Genomic DNA, 13,744 nt, shown 5'->3' with positions numbered 1-13,744 from the left:
CCTTAAAGACCTCCCAGAAATGCCTCCCTTTTAGGGTTATAAATTACCCCAAATCCTAGAGCACAAAGGCCATAAACACTGTTGGCTAAACCAGCTACAAACGCATGTGCATGATCAGAAAGTACTGCCCTTAACTTCAGCCTCATTATACCATCATTATAATATCATGACTATGCCTGGAAGTTCATGAATCTAATTACAGCAGACTGAATTCTGGGTAAGCACATGCGCAGTAGGTAAAGTTATATAGCAGTCAACTGTCAGTCAAGGTGACCTCACATAGGGGTCACCTAGGACCTCCCATCACAGCCCACTGCAGCCCATTGTTGCAGTGTTCCTGGCAGGAGGCTTGCCCCTCCCTTTGGGTTGTGCTGTCTTATCTCTTCACTTGCCAGGTTCTATGGGGCTGCAGCCCTCCATGGCATGGCCCATCTCTTTCTAAAGTATGCTTTCAATGAATCCTACTTTTTCTCAATCTCGCTGACCTGTAATTCTTTACTGTGTCGGCATGTCGGTGGGGAAGAACCAGGGAACAACAACACAATGCCATCGTCCACCATCCACCTGCTCCTCCTCCCACAGGCCACTGGGGCGACGCCAGATTTCGCCCCACCACAGCAGTGACAATTTCAATAAAAAGGGAGAGATGTATAAAATAGAATATGAATTTACTCACTTGTACTGAGAGATATGACTGAAGCAAGGATTGAATTACTCGTTAGCAGATCCGCATATTCTTTCCCTGTAGGCAACAGACAAAGTTGACACATTTAATCACAAGGCTCACTTGATGAAAACAGATTTGTTTAATTTTAGGGAGTGCCTCTCTCAAATTAAGAATAGATTAAATTCAGACTATAAAGGTAGTCTTACCCTTTAGAGCATAGTTACTTATTGAATCTACAATCTCCATCTCCTGAATATGCACACTGTATTTTCTAACAAGTCTGTCTCTTTCTGTAGGTGATTATGTCTACTTTCCATGTTTGATATCATATTCTTTTAACCTTTTTAGACATTCTTAATGTTTCTTTGATATTCCATAGCTTGGCACTTGAGGTACTTGTACAATAACATTTCTTCACTGGTCACAGTTCTACAAGACATTGCCTAAGTAAATGTTTTGAACTCAAGCTTCTGAGATATTTCACCATATACTTTATATAAACTTGGTACAAAAATATACATTGTTTTCTAGATGAAACTGGTGTAGGGGGTCAAGCTAGATTTCCAAATATGGTCATGTCTACATTTTTTGGTTCACTCTCACTCACTATGCGATGTCTTCCATTCTTACTTTAAGTCTGCTCGCAACTATTTCTTGAAGTCCCTGGAGGGTGTTGCACTCCTAAGGAGCCTGAGGCCCATAAAGGAAGTGCTGCACTTCTGGAGATGTGCATCAGGTGGACACTGCAGTGCTCCTGCCTGGTATCACTGGCACTGGTTCCTGCCCTGAGAATGCAATCTTCTGCCTGCTGCCTGTGTTGCCCTTCGCTGCAGGCAGGTAGGTCTGTGCCCCATTGCTGCAAGAGCGGTGGCTAACACAATAGAAGCATAAGCAAAAATAACGGGGTTAAAATGTATGGCCAACACCAATATAAGAACTTCTGGATAAAGTCAGACCCTGCGGAAACTGGTCAGCAGTGGTCAAGAAAATGGGCGACAGCCCAAAGAGTTTGCCTTAGAGGTGGGTAGAGAAAAATAAGAGAAGCTAGAAAATGGAGGTTTAAGCACCAATGTAGAAGGCTGGAGCAGATCTGATGTTAACCTATCGGTGCCTATAGGTGAATTAAATAAAAGTTCCCCTCCTTTCTGGCAGAGGCGGCCCCTTGCCAGGGCATTTGGCTTATAGAGATTGAGGGCTGCATTTCTCTGTTTTTATACCCTCTTGGCCAAGTGCATTTATGTAGGGGAGAAACTGCACAACCGTTTTAAAGAACTGATCACATTTAACAAGAATATCGTGAAATGATACAATAGAAACTGAATGTTTTTAAGAATATAAACTTTTTTGGTGTTTATTACTAAGTTATTTATCTAGTTGTAAGAAATTCTTCTCAATTGCTAGTAAAAAATAAAAATAAAAGAATGGAGGTGAGTTTTACTGAATATAGATTAGATAAGTGTTGGTTATCTAGTTTATGTCATATTACTCTTTGATTACCACTCCTATGTGAATTGTATGAAGAGGGCATATTCAGGGAGTACAGTCTTACATCATTTCATGCTCTACTGGGCTCTATGTTCACAATTGTGATTTCCTTCCTTTTTTCTGAACTTGAAGCATGCTTGTCAATCATGTTTAAGAGGCTATTACACAAAGTTAGCAATGCGTGGTTTCTGTGCAACAATACTCCTGGATAATACTGCTTTTCCTTCCTGGGTTCACACCTCAGTGGAGCCATAGTCTATGGTCTATGGCCATGCCACCCTGAACAAGCTTGATGCCTGATCTTGGAAGCTAAGCAGGATCAGGCCTAGTTAGTACTTGGATGGGAGACCACCTAGGAAGACCAGATACTGCAGGCATAAATTGCTTTTCCAATTCTTGTAGCTATGTTTAGGTGATGAACATATTCCACCCCCCCGCTCCGAAAACCATTTGAAATGAAGTTTCTGGTTTATTTCTCTTTAGTTTTCAGTTTTGTATGGTATGGAATGCTTTGGATTTAATCCTACCTAGAGGCAAGGTGAGCGTCCTAGGAAAATACTACAAACCTCTTGATTCTGTCACTTCCTTGAAATGCTCTAGTATATATGTGCATGTGTGTGTGTGTGTGTGTGTGTGTACGTACATACACACATACATATATATATACACATACACACACGGATATGTGTGTATATATGAACATATATAGTGTATATATGTATTTATGTATACGTATGTGTGTGTATGTGTGTATATATATATGTATGTGTGCCATATTTGCTATAGAGATTTCAGAAATTTAAAAAAACACAAAGTTTCTCACTTCTCTGTAGGTGGTTGGTGTCTTAGAGGGAATTAGTGTCACTGCTTTGCAAATTCAAACTGTGAAAATTTTTATTGAGGTGAAATCCAGAGCTGGTTTTCAGCAGTGTGTGTTAGAGGTGTGATAGAATGGGGAAGTCCCTGGAGGGAACATAGCCACGGAAGAATTTTAATATAGATGTATGTAAATAATAAGAGTTGTAAATCTTGGGAGGAAAATGCTACTTCACTTTCATAGCAAGCTGATTTTCTGGACTCATCTTGCAACAATTTCTAAGATTGCTATGGCCATTTTTAGGCTGCTGGAACTCCTGTGCATGTCCCCTCCTCAAACTTTTCTCCTGCTAAATCATTTTGCTTTTCGAATTTGGACCCATATTCACTTTTTTTCTTTGGTCTCAGCCCATATACCCCTTGGTATGTGCTTCCCCAGGAACTGGCTATGAAGTGGAATTGTCTCCCTAGCCTTTCCAGTACTTCCTCTAGAATCAACTTATTTTCTTGTCACATGCCAAGATGGGAACTAGAAACTGCTGGTTTTAATGTCTTAACTGCTGGTCATACAGAAAAAGGGAAAATTAAAAAGTAACACCTATGAAGAAGATATACATTTCTGAAAGCTTAAAAAGTTCCTACAGGCAAAGTCCTTCATCCAGAGATGATGGCACTTGGTAGACTAAGTGAACACCTGTCTTATTTCCGAGCACTGGGCTATTAAGAGCACCCACCCCATCTATAGCCACTAGCTATAATATTTTTTTTTGTGAATTCTCCCCTTAACATCACCAACAACTACGACAATAAAAATATAAGGATAGAAGCCATTATTTTTCAATTTAATCAAATGAATTTTATTGCTGATTAAGTGGTAGCTTATTTCTTTAGACTTTGGCAATGATAGATATCTTTTTCCATGCATTGATTTATTCTTGTTCCTTCCTTTTCTTCCTATCTCTGGAATTGAACTTCAGGTGTATTGACTTTTGTTTTGAAGAGAACAGTTGAAATAACCTGAGTTCCTGCATCTAAAATTCTGGGAAATATCTTTTAAGATCCACAAGCCAAATTACAATGCTGAGTTGCGATTTTCTGCTTGATTCTAGTTTCTGTCTTCTCAATACCTTTAAAAAATATTATGTAGTAATATAGTTTGAGCTCTAAATTGCACACTTCTATAGAACCAAACTGCTTGAAATCTACAGCTCATATTGAAACAAAATATTGAATATTTTCCTGCTTGATCGACTATTGAATTTCATTATACTAGGCTTATACTAATCTATATTATTCAGTAACAATTTATGAAAGTACAACTTTTGTTACATAATAATCAGCAATATCACTTGAAATATATTTTAACATTTCCTTATTAAAATGAGTAATTTGTCTTTATAAGAATTGTGATTTCATAAAAAAGTCATAATCTTTATATACCAGTATTTGAAATATAAAATGTCCTTTTTCTATTGCTCTCCTCTAAGGAATTAAAATAAATACTTGTGACTTAAAAAACCACATCGCATTGTGAACCAAATTTAATTCTGGTATTAAATAACTTATGAAAATTAGCATAGAGAATAAATTAAAGCATGATGAAAATTAGACATTATAATAATGAAGTTCACAATATGTTTTTCTAAAACCCATAGAAACAATGGTCAATGAATTCCCAGGGTAGAAAGTATTTAGGAATCATATAATACAAACTCCAAATGAGCTGGAGAGCAGACCACAAGAGAGTTTACATGACTCTACTGTTAGTGGCATACAGGGAGGGAGTACTCATTTCTTCTAACTTCTAGTCTTAAAACAGTTTATTAAACCACGCTGGTCGTAATCCTTATTCCACCAAATTTTTGGCAACTTTTTCAACCTAATCATTATTACCATGAAATATATTGAGTGACAATGAGCTGCAATCACTCAAAAATGTATTTCATTATTACACATTAAAAATTCATCCCAGAAGTCTTATTTCCTATAAGCCTTGTCTAGTTTTCCTATATGCAATTGCTTGTTATTACAATTTATGAAGGATCCTGAAGGGAAACATCTTAGTGATATGCAGTTGTTATTCCACAGTGAAGCTGCTCCTGCTGGTGCATTTCATGTGAGTGGTGTTGGAGAGAGGGAGGAGTTGTTTAATTGTCAATCTGCGCATACAAAATGATTCTTCTTAGCGACTGATTTAGCCAGGGTTCTCCAGAGAAACAGAACCAATAGGATACTTATTAAAGAGCAGATTTATTATGGGAATTGGCTCACATGGTTATGGTGGCTGAGAAGTCCTATGATCTGCCATCCGTAAGCTAGAGAACTAGGAAAGCCAGTGACATAATAAATCTTGGAGTCCAAAGAGAGAGAACCAGGAGCTCTGATGTCCAAGAGCAGGAGAAGACAGACATCCCAGTTCAAGAAAAGAGAATTTGCCCTGCCTTTGCCTTTTTGTTCTATTTGGGCCCTCAGTGGATGGGATGATGCCAGCCCACATTGGTGAAAGCAGATCTACTTTACTCAGTCTAATGATACAAATGCTAATCTCATCGAGAAACACCCTCACAAAGCCACCCAGAAACAATGTTTTATCACTATCTGATTGCCATGTCATGTTGACACATAAAATTAACTATCGTAGTGGTTATGCTTTTCATTTTCAGAAATCAGCACTGATTGAATCTAACTTTGAACTCGAAGTTCTAGTGTCTAAATTGTCCTATTGTTGAAAAATAATCTACCATTGAATCCACCTTTATTTCAAATTCTGTATAGCAAAATCTGGTTTGCCTGTCACTATCGATCAGTGTTTCTATAGCTGTAACAATTTAGCCATGTCATTCTAAGTCAGAAGGAAACTCCATTATCCTCAGATATTATTATAGTATGTTTCAAAAAGTATAGATCTACTTATAGGGAATGTGAAACATTCTTCACATTTATAGCCACTTAATTGTTGCCTTAACAGTGAAGTTAGCCTTGACTATGGACTGGATCCTTTTGAAAGGCTTATTTATGAGGAAGACAACTTTCCTTTCTCAAGGCACCAATATACTTTGACTTGGCTTTGAGTTGCTCCCAACTACAGATCTAAAACTGAACATTATAAAAAGAATTTCAGTTTTCACTGATATGTGAAAATTTATGACCACATATATTATTACTGTAGAATTTTTCCATTACCTTTTTCTATGGAGAGACTTGTCAATGGGAACTAAACAACATGCATCATCTGGTGTAGTTTTATAAAACTCACACTGCTAAAAGAGGATGGCATGTTTGGAGTTTTTCCAGAAATTATTACAGTACTTTCTTGTTCCCTTCTTTCATTTCCTGAGTGTGACTTGGACATGGGAAAAGGAGCAATTTGACTTACCCATAAATGAAAATATTTGACAAAACCTCACATTTCTTTAAACCATTACCTTTTGCAAGCCTGATAAAGTTATTGAATAAAAAAGCTATAGAGGATAGAGAATGACATTAACCCAGTTATTTCTCAGAGTGAGGTAAAGAAAACCTGAATTTGATTTTTGTAATGGAAAAGTGAGTATGTCATTGAACTAAACTTTTGTGGTGCCTATTATACTGAATAAAAGAATTAATTCACCAATTAGCTCTTGGCATTTTATCTTAGGTGATTTTCAACCCTGAGACAGAGCAAATAAATATAAGGAAAATATTCATATATATTTTCTGGAATGAAGGGTTTGAAAACAAAACATATATTTTTTCTTTTCTTATATAAGCACAGTTGAAAATTATCTCTTACTTTTCACTCAATTCCAGATTGATTTTGACTTTTCCTTTTAATTTTAATTTCTCCAGTGGAGAACTCTATCAAGCTGACATTATATTCTTTTAGTTTTATCAATCAAGTGGCACACCTACTACCTGTATCAGCATCATGTCTGGCACTGGAAGAAATACAAAGACATGGAACATGGAGTTTCTATCTAGAAGGAGGTGGAAGTTTAGCTGGAGGGACAAACAGCGCACACTCAAAGGTTCAATAACAATTTGATAATTAAAAACAATAGAGATCAGTGTAAACTAATAAAATATGCATTTATCCAGTTTACAAAAAGGTAAGTAATCTTTTGTTTTGGAATACATGAGGCATGAAAGCAATTGGGAATGGTTCTACTTCTCCAGAGACAATAAATTCAGCTTCTTTGAATGTAAGTATAAAGGCCAGATATGGTTAGAAAAAAACATATTTGGAGTAAGAAGACCTGAGTTTCTGGCTTATTCACATGTCTGATTCTCCTTGTCAATATTTTTCATATATAAAATAATGAAAATAATAGCATACACTTGTGGTAGATTGATTACATTAATGGTCATAATTAATGGCATCCCTGTAGCAACGATTTTTCTCTCACATGGTAACTTTGGGGTCAGCCATGAGACTTGCTTTGGCCAACAGGACGGTAGCAAACCATGCACTCTGAAGCTTGAAAAAGTGCTTCTGCTCTTTTGTTCCTCTGCCTTGGTGATGAGAATATGCCCAAACTAGGGGATGAGGCATCTGGAACAGAGTCAAGACAGCCCACTTGGTCCAGCTAAAGCCCAGGCACATGAGAGGACCCAGCTAAGGTAATCGGTGCTGTCTAGATGACCTGCAAATGATTGCAGATGAACCAATGAACCCTGCTGAATTCAGCTGAACTGTGCAGCCAATGCCACCAACTCATGAGCAAAGGTAAATGATCATTGTTTTATGTCACTGGAGTTTTCTGAAGGTTTGTTATGCAGCAGCAGTGAACTGATAAAATACTTAATTGTTACTGTGGGAATTAAATAATATACATGAATGAGTTTTGTAAAATGTGAAGTTACATGAGTTTAAAAAATCCTTAAGATGAATGGGTTATTGGAGGTGAGGACAGAAGAGTGACAAGATATAGATTTTAGTTATTTCGAGCCTACAGCCAGTGTCTAAAATTATTGTGAATTATTTTTTGGTTTGTTTAAAATGATATATATATATATATGCATTTGATATTATTTAATACTAATTTATGGAGTATTTTTATATTGCTGATTTTTAAAAAAAATTAGATCCTGAAAAAAATGAATAAAAAAAGAATCCTCTTTTTTTGAGTAGGCTATGCTCTCAAGGCTAATTTTTAAAAGTAGGCTGTTTAGATTTTGGAGCACATTTTTCCAGTATCAACAATGATATGTTCTGAGGGTAAACTATACGAGTTCATTTAACGGCAATAATTTAATAAATATTTATTGAGAAACTTACATGGGCCTGGCTCTGTTCTAGGAGACAGAGATGTATAAGTGAATAAAACAGGCAAATATTTCTGTTTTCATGGAAGTTACATTCTATTGGTGGGGGGGGCGGAGTATACACACACACTAATAAAGCAAGACACGTAAGTAAATATGTAGTATGGTATCTGGCAATAAGTGCTAAGGAGAAAAACAAATCTGGAGGAGGGATATGGAGTATGTCAGTAGGATTGCAATTTTAACAAGGGGGTTCTCACTGCCGTGGCTAAAGAATGGGGCAGGAGCTGTGAACACAGACAAAAAGAACACTGCTCTGTGGCCGATGAGGGATTATTTTTAGTGGTTTGATATTTCTTTCCCTGCTTCACTCTCTCTCCTAAAAGCCAGTTTTGTTCCAGATTTGTTGAGATAAAAAACAGAGATGACGTGAGAATGAGTGAGGAAGGCACAATGGCTAAGCCTGAAGTGGAAGAAAGATGAGAGGGAAATATAAGGCAATGGCTACTAGTTTCCCGTCCTGAGATGGCTGCTTATGCCAGAGCAAATCACATGACAAGGAACTTAGAATTTTTTCTCTTATAATGCACTTTTATATATTAACATCTTTTCCTTCTTTCAGAGTATATGTTACTCAAAGGTGGGAAATATGTGTGTGCTGGGGGTAAAAATAAAGAAGGTTTCTAGTGGGCTGGACTAAGAACTTCAAAATGTCTTGAGGATGTTACCTTGTATGTTGCCTCTGCAGTCTTCTGTTCCTTAAGGCAATCACAGAACACAAAATCAAGAGGAAGAGATATAGACACTCCAGTCTCTCCATGATTAAATTAAAATATTGAATGAAAAATAATGTGCTATTCCTACTAGACTGTCAAGAATTTTTTAATTGTCTCTAAGACTGCCTTACTGGTCTAACAATGCCTATGGTTGTCACTGTAAAAGTTAATTCGCTGAATTGAAGAACTTTATATTGCTCAATTTTTGAGGGAAAGTGTGAAAGATGTTTTCCAAAAACTGAGAGAGAATAAACTATATAGGACCTTTCCTATTGTTTTTACTCTAAGCAGTCCATGTTACTTCTGCAAAGCTAGTTTCCTTTCTTTGCAGATATGCTTGACTGATCAACTAGACACTAATTGTAAAAATCAGAGGGGGAGAAATTGCTTTAGTAGATTCAAAGTTAGGAAAGAATGTTTCCTCCTTGCTGAGCCACTAAACTGCAGGTTCCGAGGGCTGCTGCTTGTTGGGGATCCCTGGACAAATCTGATAGCCCATAAAGACAAGCCAGGCTTACAGCCAAGCTACAGGGTAGAACTGTCAGAAGAGTTTTGAAAGTAAGTCATGCAGTGTTGATTTTAGCTCAGTGTTGTGTTTAGGTATGGAAAAAAACCATTCATCATTATTTCACTGATAAAACTGCTCAGTGCTCAGCTTGAGTACAGCTTTGTGAGGCTCATGGAAAACTTACTTTCCATTTTAGTCTGTATTGGTGAATACTGCTTAGAGAGAAGTATTCAGAGAATAAACAAAGATTTTAAGAACAAAAGTTGATAAATATGTCTGAAAGCTAAATGTAACTATCAGCTCATGGCCGCCTAGAGATGGCACTCAGTATTCCCCATATAGCGTGGTAATTCTTTATCTGGAGGATCAGGAATTTTGAGTTGGAATGGGTCCGTACGTTTTCAGATAAGACCAGGGAAGCCCTGTTCCTGGGAATGAAGGGAAATTTGCATTAAAAAAAGTTTTTCATATTAGGTCAGAAATTATGGTGATGAAAAAGGAAGCAAAAAATTAGTCATTTTCTAGAAATTTTTTTTTAAATCAGGAGGGCAACTTAGAGAATGGACAAGTTGACAACTAAGAGGCCATTCTCTAATGAATAGACAAGTTGGTTCATGTCTGATAAAAAAGTGTAATTGTGAGGCTTGTGATGGTATCTCTGGGATCGCCTCAGTTAGAAGTCTTAAAAACTTAACCTTAAGAGAGTCTAAAACCTAAGAAGGAATGGAGAGAAGATGAACCGACATCCAAATTTAACTAAAGAGCTTCCTTCCCTGCCTACTGCCTTCCCTACTAATTAGGAAGTGTTTATCTCCCAGCTTTGGGCTTGTGATACAGTGGTTGGTACTATGCAAACTGTTAACTCCCTTTTGCCAGCTAGTTCCTATGGGAAATAGAAATGGAAAACCTGAAGGAGGAAAAGGGGGTTGTTCCTTCTTTGTTTCCTCATCCCATCAGGGCCACCCTAGTATTAATGAGTTCTTCATTTTGAACACAGCAATTGGTTCCAGCAGCAGCAGCAGGTGTCTCCAGGTTCCATGTCCTTTTTAAAATTCTGTACTAGCCTCATCAAATCCCTCCAATGCCAACACTAGCCCGCTGGTGTCCCTCTTCATAAGTCTGAGTCTCAGCTCTGTGGGCGACCTTGCCTGGACTTCTGAGGTTCTGGTGTCAGCTAGTAGCGTCCCTTCTTAGAGGTCTATGTCTTTTCTTTTCTTCTAAGCTTGTAAGTTCTTAGTACCCCAGGGCAGTAGATGCTTCTTGCAGTTACCATTGTTGGGATACCTCACTGTTTACTTTTTGCCATTTTACTCCTTTTTATCTTATTCACTGATTCTTTGTATTAAATCTCTGTTAAAATCACTAATGAGAGTGACTATGCAGGAATGTGTACAACAGGGGCCCGTGCTACCCTGATTTTTCCATAGAAGTGTAGAGCCTGAACCTTTCCTATCTATTCCACATTGAGATAAAATAATGTGAATCCACAAGTCTTGCTATCCATGCAGTTGATAATCAACTACACTTGCTAAAGGAGAGAAACGTTGGATTTTGCAAAGGGGGTCATTATTCAACTTGTTCAGTACTTCTGGAACCTGCCAAATCTCCAATAGTCAGCATTTTCTCCCATCAAATTCTTTTTATAATTCTTTTATTCACCACCCTCACAACTCTAAATGTCAACTGTGATATTTTCTGGTTTACATGTATGTCTCAGAATTCCATTTGTCCTTAAGCCCTATTGGCACTTTCTCCTATTCAAGGGATGGGTGAACTGGATGGAGTAGGGGAACAGGGATGGACATGAGTTCCCTAAGTGTTTAGGGTACAGTGTCATTAAAAAGACATGACGCAGGATGTCCAGAACAGATTAAGGATACCTAATCCATAGAGTGTATATCAGGAAATTCTTCCTACAGGAGGTACATCTGATTTGAATCTTGGAGGGTGGCCTGAGTTAATAAGATGAAAAAGGAGGGGACAGGATGGTAGAACTAGATAAGATATACCTAATATCCTGGTAAAAGGAGCAAATTTGTAACATTTTGGCAAATTATTACATAGCAGATGGGAAGGATAAAATTAAGTTGACTTTTCTGCCATATCTATTTTCCAAGCCCAGAAAGACTTGCTGGGAACTGAATATTGTCTGTTTACAGAGGTACTCCTAAGTAAGCATCAGGATATATAGAATTTTAATTGACTTTCTTCCAAGTATGTAATTTATATTATCCTGTTTACTAAATATTTTGGATAGAAATCTTATTTTCCCAATTAGACTAGATATTATTTTGTTATCTACCTGCAATCACTTTACATAGTGACATATAAACATCTAACAGATGCAGAGTAAATGAATAAATAAAAAAATAATGAAACTTTTAAAACTCTTGTATGTGTTGTGAAAATGGCCCACTGAGACCATTATTCTAACCTGAAAAAGAACATATTTTTTCCTTTTATGGTATTGCTCTCAAAAAGTAAGGTAAAATATATTACTTCATCTGAAATTCCCAAGATTTCCCTCTAATATCTTATTAACAAACTGAACATATATTCAGTTAATGATTGGATCAGGAATGATTTTTCCAAATGTAATTGGAAGACAGCTGTCATAGAGGGATTTTATCTGTAGTAAAATGACTTAGTTAATAGTTACCATTTTGGGGATATTCAGCTTTCAGGCATGCTTCTTAGTTATATGTTCATATTTATTTGGAGACCTCATATATGAAGGCAGTGGTCACCTCCTCCTGTAGAAACTAAAGAAGACATGGCCTCTCTCTCTCTCCATTGCAATAAAATCAGATAGTAAAGCTATGACATAGGCTTGGCCAACAGGTATTACCTTATAGGACTTTGAATATTGAGCAAGTGATAACATAATATAGTGACTGTTAGAGTTGTGTGACCTTTGCTGGTTACCTTCTGTGTAGCCCTCCAGAGCTCACTTGGTACCTGTAAAGTTTTTAAGCCTGGTGCTTTAGTCTTCCAGGATCACTCCAATAAATTCTGCTTTGCTTTCAGATTATCTGTATCACTTTCTGTTGTCCAGCTGATATACGTAGTATTGTTAAAGGTGTAAGAAAACGTATTACTCTTTAACCTTATTCAAAACCAATTGCTTTAAAGAAGTACAAATACTATAATGTGGAATTCTGACCCACAAAAAAAGCATTTCTATCTTTAATATCAACCATCTGTAAACAAGTTTCCCACTGGACACAAAGGTTTTTGACAGTTATTGTGAATGTCTGCAAGAGACACACAGGTTTTTGGATGGATATTTCAGGGTTTCCCTAGTGAATGTGATGAGCTGTACAGATGGTGCCCTGATAGCCACTCAGCAGAGTCTTTTCACCATAACGATAAACAGCTAATTACATTTAATGCCTCGAAAAGAGTCCAGTAGCATTTATCTGACCAGAAATCCATCCCTGGGTAGATCCAGAAGTGAGAAAAGACTTCCAGCATAGCCATCTGGATGTTCTTTTTTCCCTTGTTCTTGCCACTGAAGAGAGCTTAGTGATGCCCAAGAATCCTTTTGGAGTACATATTCTGCTCTGGAAGCTGCTTAAAGAGTAAGCCTTGCTGAATTAAAAAAAAAAAAAAATTGGCTTTTGTCGCATCAAAGGCAAGAGTCGAGTTGGAAGAAAACCCTTGTTTATATGGAGAGGACTGGAGAGAAAGCTTAGAAAACCTGTACCAGACATTTGTGGTGGTTCTGAGTTTGGACATACAAACTATAACTATGCCAAAACAAAGTTGGAACAAAATGGCTCACCTGATTAATTCAAAGAAATGTATATTGCTTCTCCTATTTTTCCCCCATAAACACAATTTCTCTCCATATAGTGTATATGTGCAGGAAATTAGCATTGTAGTAAAACTTTGATCAATTTATAGACTCTTAGTTTAGAATTCATGACAGTTCTGATAGACACTGGCATGGAACACACATTTTTCAAAATATGTTATTTACTTTCATGTACAAGTGACAGGCCTGTCCACCCAACATGTACAATTAATGCCAAGTACTTCCTCAATGGGAGACAACTGAACATAATGCAGAGATTTTCAACCTTGCAACTATGTCTTGGTGCCACTGTTTAGAGTTCAGAATCTAGACAGTTGAGTCATTATAGGCAGCAGGTGGCCAAGGGGTAAAATGCAATGAAATTATAATTTCCTTCCTCTGGAATTGGCCTCAAAATATCATGGAAGGCCTCAAAAGCCTAAGAGGACATG

This window comes from Rousettus aegyptiacus, unplaced genomic scaffold (assembly GCF_014176215.1).
Source record: "Rousettus aegyptiacus isolate mRouAeg1 unplaced genomic scaffold, mRouAeg1.p scaffold_m13_p_3, whole genome shotgun sequence".
Classification (NCBI taxonomy): domain Eukaryota; kingdom Metazoa; phylum Chordata; class Mammalia; order Chiroptera; family Pteropodidae; genus Rousettus; species Rousettus aegyptiacus.
Note: the sequence above shows the minus strand (reverse complement) of the source record.